The following is a 14,160-nucleotide window of genomic DNA, read 5'->3' as shown; positions in this document are numbered from 1 at the left end:
GTATTTTTTTTAAGCAGATCTGGCACTTCCTCCTTAATCGATCTCTGATCATCTTGAACACTCTGGGGCAGTTGTCTAACCTCCCTGGTGCTTTTTGTTACTAGTCCAACAAAACTCCCAGGTTTGTTCAGTTTTCCTACATCTGCCTTTCTCCTAGCCCACCAACACTGTGATTTTGTGTCGCCCACTTTATTACAATTAAACACTGGAGCTTTTTAACTTCTTTGTCCCTCTCAAGGGTTTCTTTTTCACCCTGTGGTAAGTTCTCCTTGTGATCTTCACTGAGATCTACCTTTCCCTTTCCACGTGAGGGTATCTCTTTGCCCCAGTTTCTATCCCTCATGGACTGAAATTGATTCTGGAAGCCAAACCGTGTTTTATGGACCAGCTCATAACCATCAGCCACTCCAGCTGCTAACCTCGCTGTTTTAACTCTCTGCTCTTCCACATGAGTTTGCACTACTTCAGGCAGTGAATTTTTGAATTCCTCCAAACTAATTACCTGTCTAAGGGCATCATGGTTTGCTCGATTTTTCAAGCTCTTATCCATCAATCAAAATTACTCTGTTGGATCCTTTCAAACTCAATGTAGGTTTGGCCTGGGTCCCTTCTTAGATTCCTGAAACTTTTTCCAAAGGCTTCTGGTACAAGCTCATATGCACTTAAAATGGTTTTTTTGACCTCCTGATAAACCCCAGATATCTCCTCTGATAGGGATGCGAATACCTCACTAGCCCTACTTACAAGTTTCATTTGGAGCAACAAAACCCACATTGCCACTGGCCACTGCATTTGTTTAGTGACCTTTCAAATGTTTAGCCACCTTTCCACATCCTTCTCACCCGATTTAGACAATGCTTGAACCTACTTAAACAGTTCCTCACTAGGCTTCTGATTACCAGGGGCTTGTTCAACCTCACTCTCTTCCTCACTGAGCCTACCCTCAGCCTTTATCTCCAGCCTTTTCAGCTGACCTCCCTTTTTAAGTGTCAGGTTTTAAAGTTTGAAAGCCCTCTCTTTTTCTCTCTCTTTTTCTTTCTCTTCTGCTTCTAATCGTGACTCAAACTGTTTCATTTCTGCTGTTTCCTTATCTCTCACCTCTAACTTAAACTGCTTCATTTGCAATTGAATTCTTGCCATCTCGAGAGATTCTGATGGCTTCTCCAGCAAGTCTAAATGCTGAGAATTACTGCTGGAATTATCTCTCCCTTACTCACAGAAGCAGGCCGGTCCAATTCCAGCTTCTCTGCTAATTCCTACAGCTTGATCTTATTCACTTTTTGCAAAACCTTCCAAAGTCACCACATCCACTTCCAGAAAACATTTGGTGACTGAAAGAGCCATTCTTATCCCAAACTTTGTCTACCCAACCAAACCAATACCAAAATAAAGACATTAGCACCCACCACTCGCTGTTTAAAATCCTGCAAAGAGTCCCCAATCTGTTATGGACTAGGCCAGACCACTGAAAACATTCTTAAGCAGGCAGTCCCGGACCATAACTTTGTAATTTGTTTCAGTAAGTGTACAGTGAAAATTACCTGGAGTAAGATAGCTAGGTTGACTATTAGATTTTAAAATAGTATAAATGGAACACATGCTTACAGATTGAAGATGAAGGGCAGAAAGAGAGAGAGTTTCCACACAACTCCCTGTTGAACTTCCCAGTTCAAGAGTGAACTAAAACTGCTCAGCTTAGCTCAGCTCAGCTCAGCTAGACAGCTGACCGGTCCCCTCACTTTATACAGGTCACTTCTAAAGCACGACCACTTTGGCCTGAAGTCTCATCTGTTTGTATATTAACAAAAGGCCTCTCAAAATCATTTTCATCTCAAAATCTTTTTAACCAGACTGATTGGAGTCTGGCCCGGTTTATTGCCCCTCTGAAAAAAATCAAGGACAGAGTCTCCTTGAGCGAAGGAACAGCTTTGAGAGAAAGAGGGACTAGCTTTGTGACACTATGTTTTATGTTTACTGTCCCTTTTTCACCATGACATTGTCTCACAAGTCTGTTGTGTGTCACTGTATGAAATGTCTTCTGGAAATCCATGTTCACCACATCAACAGCACTACCCTCATTCAGCCTTTCTGTTACCTCTTCCAATAACTCCAGCAAGTTAGTTTCCCATTGAGAAATCCATGCTGACTCTTCCAAATGAACACGCTGTTCCGATGCAACTGCTGATTCTGTTCTGAATAATTGCTTTTAGAATTCTTCTCAGTTAAACAGACTAGTCTGGTTTCCCAAGACTATCAGTTCTTGAGCAAGGCTGTAATGTTTGCGATTTTCCAGACTTTCAGCACTTCCTCTGAGTCCAAGGAAGACTGAAAGATTATGGCCATTGCCCCATGATTTTAATTCTCACTTCCTTCAACCACATTGCTGTGGGCCTGGAGTCACATGTAGGCCAGACCGGGTAAGGATGGCAGCTTCCTTCCCTAAAGGACATTAGTGATCCAGATGAGATTTCCTAACAATCAACAATCAATTTAACCTGAGGGTCACCATGCCTCAGGCAAGGGGAAGGGGTCACGAAGGAATGTTCTTCATTTAGGTGTATAAGTCAGTTTGGGAATTTAATGTGTGCTATTACCACCACTCTGCATCAGAGATCAGCTGGCCAGCCAACTGAGCTAACTGACCCACAGTTACATGGCACTGTGAAGTGCCTTGGATGTTCCTTTACATTAAATCGATCACATGGATACAAGTTGTTGTAATGCATGGCCAACACTTGTACCACAGCCCACCACACTAAAATAGATTGTCTGGCCATCCTTACAATTCTGTTTTTAGAACCTTACTGAGTCTAATTACATGGCTACCATTCCAAACTGCACTTCAAAAGGGGTCTTCTAAGATCAGGAAGTCCTTTTAACTTCTTCCTTCTAATTCCAGAATGAAGATAGAATTATAGAATCATAAACACATAGAGGTGTACAGCATAGAAACTGACCCATCTGTTCAAATTGTCCATGTTGACCAGATCTCCAAAATTATTCTAGTCCCATTTTCCAGCACTTGGTCCATATCCCCCTAAACCCTTCCTATTCATATAACCATCCAGATGCCTTTTAAATGTTGTAATCATACCAACTACCACCACTTCCTCTGGCAGGTCATTCCATACACACACCACTCTGCATGAAAAAGTTGCCCCTTAGGTCCCTTTTAAATCCTTCTCCTCTCACCCTAAACCTTTGTCCTCTAGTTCCGGACTCCCAAACCCCAGGGAAAAGACTTTGTCTATTTATCCTATCCATGCCCCTCATGATTTTATCAACCTCTATAAAGTCACCCCTCAGCCTCTGACACTCCAGAGAAAACAGCCCCAGCGTATTCAGCCTCTCCCTATAGCTCAACCTGCCAACATCCTTGTAAATCTTTTCTGAACCCTTTCAAGTTTTACAACATCCTTCCAATAGGAAAGAGACCAAAATTGCACGCAATATTCCAAAAGTGACCTAACCTCCCAACTTCTACACTCAATGCTCTGACCAATAAAGGAAAGCATACCAAACACCTTCTTCACTATCCTATCTACCTGTGACTTTATTTTCAAGGAACTATGAACCTACAATCCAAGGTCTCTTTGTTCAGCAATATTCCCCAGGAACTTACCATCAGGTGAATAAGTCCACCCTGATTTGCCTTTCCAAAATGCAGCATCTCACATTTATCTAAATTAAACTCCATCTGCCACTCCTCAGTCCATTGGCCCATCTGATCAAGATCCTGTTGTACTCTGAGGTAACCTTCTTCACTATTCACTACACCTCCAATTTTGGTGTCATCTGCAAACATATTAATTATACCTCTTATGTTCACATCCAAATCATTTATGTAAATGACAAAAGTAGTGAACCCAGCACCAATCCTTGCAGCACACAACTGCTCACTGGCCTCCAGTCTGAAAAACAACCCTCCACCACCACCCTCTGTCTTCTACCTTCAAGCCAGTTCTGTATCCAAATGGCTCGTTCTCTCACGTATTCCATGACATTAGCCTTACTACCCAGTCGAATATGAGAAACCTTGTTGAACACTTTATTGCAGTCAATATAGATCATGTCCACCACTCTGCTATCATTAATCCTCTTCGTTACCTCTTCAAAAAACCTCAGGCAAGTTAATGAGACATGATTTCCCATGCACAAAGCCATGTCGACTATCCCTAATCGGTCCTGTCCCTCAGGATTCACTCCAACAACTTGCCCACCACCGACATCAGGCTCGCTGGTCTATAGTTCCCTCGCTTTTCCTTACCACCCTTCTTAAATAGTGGCATCACGTTAGCCAACCTCCGGAATTCTAGTACCTCACCTGTGACTATCGATGATACAAATATTTCAGCAAGGGGCCCAGCAATCACTTTCCTAGCTTCCCACGGAGTTCTAGGGTTCAGCTGATTAGGTCCTGGGAATTTATCCACCTTTTTTGCTACTGCTGTTGGGGAGGTTTAAACTAATGTGGCAGGGGACTGGGAACCAGAAGAGAAAACAAGTAGGCAGCGAGGCGGAGACTGGGGACTGTAAGCATTATGAAGATAACATTAATAAAGGGCAGAATAGGCAGAGAGCAGGTGAGCGCAAAAGAACTGTTGGCCTGAAATGCAAAGCGTATAGCGTGTAAGGCAGATGAACTTAGGGCTTGGATTGGTGCCTGCGATTATGACATTATTGCCATCACAGAGACTTGGTTGAAGGAAGGGCATAATGGTTGGCAACTAAATGTTCCAGGTTATAGACGCTTCAGACAGGACAGGGAGGGAAGTAAAAGAGGGGGTGGAGTTGCATTGCAGGTCAAGGACGATATCACGGCTGTGCTAAAGGGGGACACTATGGAGGTCTTGAGTAGTGAGGCATTATGGGTGGAGCTGAGAAATAAGAAGGGTGCAGTTACACTGTTGGTGCTGTATTACAGGCCTCCCAACAGTGAGCATGAGGTAGAAGAACAAATAGGTAAACAGATTATGGAAAGATGTAGAGGCAATAGGGTGATGGGAGATTTTAATTTTCCCAACATTGACTGGGATACACTTAGCGTCAGAGGACTGGATGGGGTAGAATTTGTATGAAGCATCCAGGAGAGTTTTCTAGAGCAGTAAGTCAATAGTCCGACGAGGGAAGGGGCCATATTGGACCTGGTATTGGGGAAAGAGCCAGGATGAGTGGTAGAAGTTGCGGTGGGGGATTTCTTTGGGACCAGTGACCACAATTCTGTAAGTTTTAGAATACTCATAGATAAAGAAGAGAGTGGTCCTTAGGGAAGAGTACTAAACTGGGCCAAGGCCAATTATATCAAAATTAGGCAGGAACTGGGAAATGTGGATTGGACACAGCTATTTGAAGCAAAGTCCACATTTGATATGTGGGAGGCTTTCAAAGATAGGTTAACGGTAGTGCAGTTGGAGGCAAAGGATAGGAAGAGCAAGATTCATGAACCGTGGATGACAGAAGAACCGTGGGCGGCACGGTGGCACAGTGGTTAGCACTGCTGCCTCACAGCGCCTGAGACCCGGGTTCAATTCCCGCCTCAGGCGACTGACTGTGTGGAGTTGCACGTTCTCCCCGTGTCTGCGTGGGTTTCCTCCGGGTGCTCCGGTTTCCTCCCACAGTCCAAAGATATGCAGGTCAGGTGAATCGGCCATGCTAAATTGCCCGTAGTATTAGGTAAGGGGTAAATGTAGGGGTATGGGTGGGTTGCGCTTCGGCGGGTCGGTGTGGACTTGTTGGGCCGAAGGGCCTGTTTCCACACTGTAATGTAATCTAAAAAAAAATTGTACAACTAGCCAAGAGGAAAAGAGAAGCATACATAAGGTCGAGGCAGCTAAGAACAGAACGGGCCCTGGAGGAATATCGGAAGAGTAGGACAAGTCTTAAACAAGGAATCAAACGGGTTAAAAGGGGTCATGAAGTAGCTTTAGCAAGCAGAATTAAGGAGATCCCAAAGCATTTTATTCTTATATAAGGAGCAAGCGGGTAACTAGAGAAAGGATTGGTCCACTAAAGGATAATGAAGGAAGGCTGTGTGTCGAACCTGAGAGAATGGGTGAGAATCTGAATGATTACTTTGCATCAGTGTTCACTGAGGAGAGGAACATGAAGAATGTTGAGATTAGAGATAGAAGTTTGATTAGTCTGGATCACGTTGGCATAAGTAGGGAAAATGTGTTGGGTAGGCTAGAGGTTATTAAGGTGGACAAGTCCCCAGGACCGGATGAGATCTATCCCAGGTTGCTGAGGGAGGTGAGAGACGAAATAGCTGGGGCCCTGACAGATATCTTTGTGGCATCTTTAAATACAGGTGTTGTGCCGGAGGAGTGAAAGGTTGCTCATGTTGTCCCCCTGTACAAGAAGGGTAGTAGGGATATTCCGGGTAACTATAGACCAGTGAGCCTGACGTCAGTGGTGGGAAAGTTGCTGGAGGAGGTACTGAGAGATAGAATCTATTTATCTTTAGAAAAGAATGAGCTTATCAGTGATAGGCAACATGGTTTTGTGCGGGGGAGATCATGCCTTACTAACTTAATAGAGTTCTTTGAGGAAGTGACCAAGTTGTTAGATGAAGGAAGGGCTGTTGATGTCATATACATGGACTGTAGTAAGGTTCCCCATTGCAGACTAATGGAGAAAGTGAAGTCACATGGTGTGCAGGGCGTTCTAGCTAGGTGGATAAAGAACTGGTTGGGCAACAGGAGACAGAGAGTAGTAGTTGAAGGGAGTTTCTCAAAATGGAGAAAGGTGACCAGTGGTGTTCCACAGGGGTCAGTGTTGGGGCCACTGTTGGTTGTAATATACATAAATGATCTGGAAGAGGGCACTGTTGGTATGATCAGCAAGTTTGCAGATGACACACAGGTTGGTGGAGTAGCAGAAAGTATAAGGGGACTGTCAGAGAATACAGGAGGATCTAGATAGACTGGAGAGTTGGGCGGAAAAGTGGCAGATGGCTTTCAATCCAGACAAATGTGAGGTGATGCATTTAGGCAAGTCTAATTCTAGAGCGAATTATACAATGAATGGAAGGGTCTTGGGAAAAGTTGATGGGCAGAGAGATCTGGGAGTGCAGGTCCATTGTACCCTGAAGGTTGCTGTACAGGTGGATAGAGTGGTCAAGGCAGCATATAATATGCTTGCCTTAATCGGACGGGGTATTGAGTATAAGAGCTGGCAGGGCATGTTAAAATTGTACATGACGTTGGTACGGCCGCATTTAGAATATTGTGTACAGTTCTGGGCGCCACATTACCAAAAGGATGTGGACGCATTGGGGAGGGTGCAGAGAAGGTTTATGAGGATGTTGCCTGATATGGAAGGTGCTAGCTATGAAGAGAGGTTGAGTAGGTTAGGATTGTTTTCACTAGAAAAAAGGAAATTGAGGGGGGATGTGATTGAGGTTTACAAAATCATGAAGGGTATAGACAGGGTGGATAGAGATTGAGACTGACGTCAGTGGTGGCTAAGTTGCTGGAGGGGGTACTGAGAGATAGGATCTATTTATATTTAGAAAAGAATGAGCTTATCAGTGATAGGCAACATGGTTTTGTGCGCGAAGAACCAACTTAATAGAGTTCTTTGAGGAAGTGACCAAGTTATTAGATGAAGGAAGGGCTGTTGATTTCATATACATAGAGTTTAGTAAGGGGTTTAATAAGGTTCCCCATTGTAAACTAATGGAGAAACTGAAGTCACATGGTGTGCAGGGTGTTCTGGCTAGGTGGATAAAGAACTGGTTGCACAACAGGAGACAGAGAGTAGTAGGATTCATGCTTTCAAGGTGAGAGTGGAAAGTTTAAGGGGGATACACACGGTAAGTACTTCACACACAGGGTGGTGGGCGTTTGGAATGTGTTGCCAGCAGAGGTGGTAGAGGCAGGCACGGTAGATTCATTTAAGATGCGTCTGGCCAGATGCATGAGTAGGTGGGGAGCAGAGGGATACAGATGCTTAGGAATTGACCGACAGGTTTAGACAATACATTTGGATCGGCTCAGGCTTAGAGGGCCGAAGGGCCTGTTCCTGAACTGTAAATTTTCTTTGGTTTGTTCTTTGTCCATCTGCCACTCCTCAGCCCATTGGCCCATCTGATCAAGATTTCATTGTACTCAGAGGTAATCTTCTTCACTATTTACTGCACTTCCAATTTTAGTGTCATCTGCAAACTTATTAACTTATACCTCTTATGCTCACATCCAAATCATTTATATAAATGACAAAAAACAGTGGACCTAGCACCGATCCTTGTGGCACTCCACTGATCAGAGGCCTCCAGTATGAAAAACAACCCTCCACCACCACCCTCTGTCTTCTACCTTTGAGCCTGTTCTGTATCCAAATGGCTAGTTCTCCTTATATTCCATGACTTCTAACGTCTGACTATCGATGATACAAATATCTCAGCAAGGGACTCAGCAATCACTTTCCTAGCTTCCAGCAGTGTTCTAGGGTACACCTGATCAGCTCCTGGGAATTTATCCACCTTTATGCATTTTAAGACATCCTCCCCTGTAATATGAACATTTTTCAAAATGTCACCATCTATTTCCCTGCATTCTGTATCTTCCATGTCCTTCTCCACAGTAAACACTGACGCAAAATACTCGTTTAGTATCTCCCCCATCTCCTCTGGCTCCACACAAAGGTCGCCTTGCTGATCTTTGAGGGGTCCTATTCTCTCCCTCGTTACCCTTTTGTTCTTAATGGATTCATAAAATCCCAGTGGACTCTTCTTAACTCTCTTTGCCAAAGCTCTGCAGGAAACAGTCATTTTGTTATAAATAAGGGCAATTGTTTGTTTATAGAGTTTTTTGAATCCAGGAAGATTGATAAATGTGTTCTCGGATGAAAAGGGAAAGATATAAAAGGGACCTAAGGGGCAACTTTTTCATACGGCGGCTTGTGTGTGTATGGAATGAGCTGTCACAGGAAGCCATGGAGTCATAGAGATGTACAACACAGAAACAGACCCTTCAGTCAAGCCCGTCCATGCCGACCAGATATCCTAAATTAATCTAGTCCCATTTGCCAGCACTTGGCCCATATCCCTCTAAGCCCTTCCTATTCATATACCCATCCAGATGCCTTTTAAATGTTGCAATTATACTAGCCTCCATCACTTCTTCTGGCAGCTCATTCCATACACGTACCACCCTCTGCGTGAAAAAGTTGCCCCTTAGGTCCCTTTTATATCTTTCCCCTCTCACCCTAAACCTATGCCCTCTAGTTCTGGACCCATCCTAACCCAGGGAAAAGACCTTGTCTATTTATCCTATCATTGCCCCTTATGATTTTATAAACCTCTATAAGGTCACCGATGTTCCAGGGAAAACAGCCCCAGCCTGTTCATCCTCTCCCTGTAGCTCAAGTCCTCCAACCCTGGCAACATCTGTGTAATCTTTTCTAGACCATTTTAAGTTTCACAACATCCTTCCTGTAGCAGGGATTCAGCCCTCCCCGTTCCTGATGGGAGTCCTGACTATCTTCAATTGCACTCTCTGAAACTCTGCTCCTATTCTACATCACACCTCAACTTCCCCTGACTCCTCAACTCCACCTCTTTCGCCAAGCTCTTGGCCAATCCTAGCTCCATTTGCAATGCCCACAGTCTGGAAACCCCTTGGAATTTCTTCAATATCAAAGTGCAAGAAGTTGTTATTGGTTGAAGGAGTGTTGACAGTAAACCCCGAAACGTATACTGGCAAACTGCTGCTTCAGTGATCCTGCACAAAACAGAACCAATGAGGTGAACCGGTGAAAATATGGCTAGAACTAAATTAATCATGTTTGATTTTGTCTGCATTCCGTAGTGATCTCCTATACCCCAATTCTGTCACCCTTCACACTGTCACTGAAAGAGGACTATGTCATGTTGGCAATTCAATGGAACCAAACCTGATAGTGACTCCCCAAAACTCCAACCTACCTCAGAGTGACCTTTCCCCATTCCATGTTTCTACAGAAAGGAGGCTGGCACACAGAGCTCTATTTAAACAACTTTGAAGCAAACATTCTTTGCTCTGCATACGGGTTGGCACGGTGGCTCACTGATTAGCACTGCTGCCTCACAACACTAGGGACCCAGGTTCGATTCCAGCCTCAGGTGAATGTCTGTGTGGAGTTTGCGCATTCTCCCCGTGTCTGTGTGGGTTTCCCCTGGGTGTTCCGGTTTCCTCTCACAATCCAAAGTTGTGCAGGTTAGGTGGATTGGTGATGCCTAATTGCCCAATATCCATGGATGTGTACATTAGGTATGTTAGCCATGGTAAATGCAGGGGTAGGGTAAGGTGGGGGTGGGTCTGGGAGGGATGCTCTTTGAAGGGTCAGTATGGACTTGATGGGCCGAACAGCCTGCTTCTGCATCTTGCTAATGGAAGCTGGTACAATTACAACATTTAAAAGCCATCTGGATGGGTATATGAATGGGAAGGGTTAAGATGGAAATGGACCAAGTGCTGGCAAATGGGACTAGATTAGGTTAGGATGTCTGGTCAGCATGGATGAGTTGGACCAAAAGGTCTGTTTCCATGTTGTACATCTCTATGACTCCATTTAGGTGTTTTCTCACCCATCAATATTGAAATTATGTAATGGTGAACTCCTCCTTATCTAATCCAGCCCAGTAAAGCATTTCATGTAGTTGTCCACACATCCACTGTCAATGTTCCTTCTCTGTTGTCTGCCTCAGGGACACTGTCTTTGATTGATTCTGCTCTAACATTACCAAACCTAGCAACAACATTCGCAACCCATTATTTTGTGAAGCCCCTTGATTGCATGCAGCTCAAAGTCCCAAACCCATTCCTCAGTCCCACGTGAGACGAGCTGCTTAGTCCTTTGTGCAAACCCTTCATAAGTTCATATGATATAGGAGCAGAATTAGGCCCTTCGGCCCATCAAATCCGCTCCGCCATTCAATCATGGCTGATATGCTCCTTTCCCCCTACTTTCCTGCCTTCTCCTCATAACCCCTCATCCCATTACCAAATAAAAATCTGTCTAACTCCTCTTTAAATTTACTCACTGTCCCAGCATCCACCGCACTTTGGGGGATAGCTAATTCCACAGATTCACAACCCTTGGGGGAAGTAGTTTCTCCTCAGCTCTGTTTTAAATTTGCTGCCCCTTACCCTGAGACTGTGACCTTTTGTCCCAGAATGCCTCACAAGAGGAAGCATCCGCTCCATGTCCATTTTATCCGGACCTTTTTATCATCTTGAATACCCCAATGTGATCTCCCCCGCGTTCTTCAAAGTTCCAGAGAGTATCGGCCTAAACTGTTCAATCTCTCTTCATGTGACAAACCGCTCACCTCTGGGATCAATCTGGTGAGCCTCCTCAGAGCCCAGATGCCTGGAGGACTGTGTACTTGAAAAAGGATGTAGTGGCACTGGAGGGGGTGCAGAGGAGGTTGGCGAGGTTGATTCTGGAGTTGAAAAGATTAGCTTATGAGGAGAGACTAAGTAGACTGGAGTTAAATCCATTGGAATTTTGAAGAATGAGGGGAGATCTCATAGAAACATAAAAAATTATGAAGGGAATAGATAAGATAGAGACAGGGAGGTTATTTCCACTGGCAGGTGAAACTCGAACGAGGGAGCATAGCCCGAAAAGAAGGGGGAGTAGGTTCAGGCCTGAGTTGAGGAGGAACTTCTTTAGGGGAAAGTGAGGACTGCAGATGCTGGAGATCAGAGTGGAGTGTGTGTAGTGCTGGAAAAGCACAGCAGGTCAGGCAACATCCGAGGTGCAGGAAAATTGATGTTTCTGGCAGGAGCCCTTTCTGATGTAGGGTTCCTGCTTGAAACACCGATTCTCCTGCTCCTCGGCTGCTGCATGGCCTGCTGTGCTTTTCCAAGGATTATGAATCTGTGGAATTCTCTGTCCAGTGAAGCAGTTGTGAGGTGACCTCGTTGAATGTTTTTAAGGCAAAGATAGATTTTTGAACAGTAATGGAATTAAGGGCTATGGTGAGTGGGCGGCAAGTGGAGCTAAGGCCATGAAAAGATCAGCCATGATCTTATTCAATGGCTCGAGGGGCCAAATGGCCTACTCCTGCTCCTATTCCTTATGTTCTTATGCTCTCTATGGGCACACCGCCCATTTTATATAAACTCTGCAAAGCCATCTTGTATACTCTCCTGAGCCCCTGAATTGTAAAGCCTTCACAGACCCATATTGCAGAAAGCCATTAACCTCTTGATGTACAAAGTCTGTAGCTGCATGTTATCTAAACTTCTCAGATCTTTGTTATAGAAGCCATACCATGGATATTTTTAATTAGTCTGCTTGTGGTAGTTATGACACATCTCTGGAGCAATTTTGACTTGAACTGGGTCTCCTGGTACTGAGGTAGGGACACAACCTCTGCATCCCAAGAGACCCAGGCACCATGTTTTATAAATGTCATAGCCGTTTGTTATGTAAATTCCATATTTTGTGTTACACCATATTATCACTCTCAGCAGCAACAGGAAACGAGCAACCATTTCCAGGTCGAGAGACGGTTAGAATCTAGCCCAGGGTGCGATACCTGTTGCTATCCATGACTGATAATTAAAAGGTATGATATATAAAGAGAAAGATGCTCATACCTGACCAAATATTGACTTATATGTTCTGGAGAAGGGTCACTGGACCTAAAATATTTGAATATTGCTTTAATCCCAATAACACATTCTCCGTAGTCCCACTGAACACAGTTCCCTTTGGTTAACGTTCCAGTGAATCCGCTGTCAAGCTTTAACGGCTCTGTCATCGCAAAACTAAATATTTACATTGCACGTGTGTTGTAAAGCATGTTTCAGGGGATGGTAGAGGGTAGACTTTCGGCAAGTGTAGAGCAATTGACAGGGAAGACAGAGTACCTGAAGGCCAACACATCAGTTAGTAATAAAAACAGCTCTTAGTTGTAAGGTTATAGTTTCTGCTGCTGCTCTGGGAGTTGAGCACAGAAATCCAAGCTGGTACTCAAGAGCTGTTTATTGTATGAGACTTTAAACTGTGACTCTTTTGGATGAATGTAAAAGATTAATGGTGCTTTTTGAAAAAAGAAAACTAGGTACCCTCGTTCTCTTCATCAACACGATTCAAGTCAAAGATTTGGTCATTAGCACTTTCCTATTTGTGTAAGCATACTGTGAATAAGCTGGTGGTCTCATTTCCTGCTTTATAACAATAATTGGAATTTAATTGATTTTGAAGTGCTTTGAGACATTCAGTGATCACAAAAGGATCTATATAAATATCAGCCTTGGGCTTTTCCTTATGGCTTGGTTTGATTTATTATTGTCACATATACCTAGGTACAGTGAAAAGTTTTGTTTTGTGTGCAGTACAGACAAATCAAACCACACAAACTGCATCAGGGTAATGGAACAGAGCGAGGAATACAATGCTATAAGCTGCAGAGAAGGTAAACAGAGAGCAAGATCAGCAATAAATTTAAAATTTGCAAAATTTAAAATTCTCTTCACTTTCCACTCAATAAACGTTTGAAATCAGACTAAAGACTCTCATTCCTCAAGTTTTGAAGCATTGGATCTCATGTTTTGTTTGCACTTTGCCCTCAGTATTATCACTCTCAGCAGCAACAGGAAACAAGCAACTATTTCCAGGTCGAGAGACGGTTAGAATCTAGCCCAGGGTGCGATACCTGTTGCTATCCATGACTGATAATTAAAAGGTATGATATATAAAGAGAAAGATGCTCATACCTGACCAAATATTGACTTATATGTTCTGGAGAAGGGTCACTGGACCTAAAATATTAACTCTGCTTTCTCTGCACGGATGCCGCCAGACCTGCTGAGTTTCTCCAGCAATTTCTGTTTTCGTTTCGGATCTCCAGCACCTGCAGTTCATTGGTTTATTTATCAAAGTATCCGATCACAAATGGACAAAACTTGGAGTTCCCCCATTCCTCATTGGCTGGAGATTCTCTCCAAAGTCTGCAGCATTTCGCTGCTCCCGAAAACAGTCTGCTCAAAACCACCGGAGAAACAAACTCTGTCCTATTCTCACAGCCTGGGGATTAAATGTAATCAAATTGTACTTGGAATGAAAGAAAATTAATTTAAATATGCATGTGTTTTCCTCTCTGTGGTTAGCTTGTGCTGCATGTAGAATGGTATGACGTAAAACGAGGAGCCATTCCCAATGGGC

The 14,160-nt window shown here is 43.8% G+C and overlaps 1 protein-coding gene across 1 annotated transcript in view; it reads right to left on the bottom strand.

Annotated features, from left to right (window-relative positions):
- The window catches only part of LOC122553918 (G-protein coupled receptor 4-like), a 23,889-nt gene extending 11,237 nt beyond the window's left edge, over window positions 1–12,652 (bottom strand). Inside the window, exon 1 of the mRNA XM_043698426.1 lies at window positions 12,591–12,652. The gene's annotated coding sequence lies outside the window, so the exon portion shown is untranslated. The remainder of the gene's footprint in view (window positions 1–12,590) is intronic.
- Window positions 12,653–14,160: the final 1,508 nt, after the last annotated feature.

The sequence above is a fragment of the Chiloscyllium plagiosum genome, chromosome 10, assembly GCF_004010195.1.
Source record: "Chiloscyllium plagiosum isolate BGI_BamShark_2017 chromosome 10, ASM401019v2, whole genome shotgun sequence".
Taxonomy (NCBI): Eukaryota; Metazoa; Chordata; class Chondrichthyes; order Orectolobiformes; family Hemiscylliidae; genus Chiloscyllium; species Chiloscyllium plagiosum.
This window is presented reverse-complemented; position numbering and strand designations above follow the sequence as displayed.